Below are 421 nucleotides of genomic sequence, written 5' to 3'. Positions count from 1 at the left end.
AGTTCGGCAAAGGTTGTCGAACAATTCTGCATGCTCTTGCTCGATTTCCCTCCTCGTCGTTCTCCTCATGTTCGTCCATTCAGTTCTTCTTCACCTAGCTTGCCATGCTTGCCAACAACCACCGTCTCTAGCACTTCATAAGTTCGTTTCGGAGTTCAGACACGCGACTCGATGTCCTTTGTACTTTTCTGACTGAGTTCTTTGCCCGCCAAAGGCCCTCGAACGACTGAGTGGCTGAAGACATGCTTGCTTGCTTCTTTGCTTGCCTGCTTGATATTTGGTCGTTACTGGTTGCCAGAGGAGCCTCTGATAGTGGTTAGTCAGTTAGTTAGTGGTGACTGAACGAGTGAACGTCGTTTAGAAATTTCGATGTATACAGGGCAGTACCTATAATGCGTCCTGATGTCATGGATCATAAGAT

Source organism: Tigriopus californicus, chromosome 1 (assembly GCF_007210705.1).
Source record: "Tigriopus californicus strain San Diego chromosome 1, Tcal_SD_v2.1, whole genome shotgun sequence".
In the NCBI taxonomy this organism is placed as follows: domain Eukaryota; kingdom Metazoa; phylum Arthropoda; class Copepoda; order Harpacticoida; family Harpacticidae; genus Tigriopus; species Tigriopus californicus.
Note: the sequence above shows the minus strand (reverse complement) of the source record.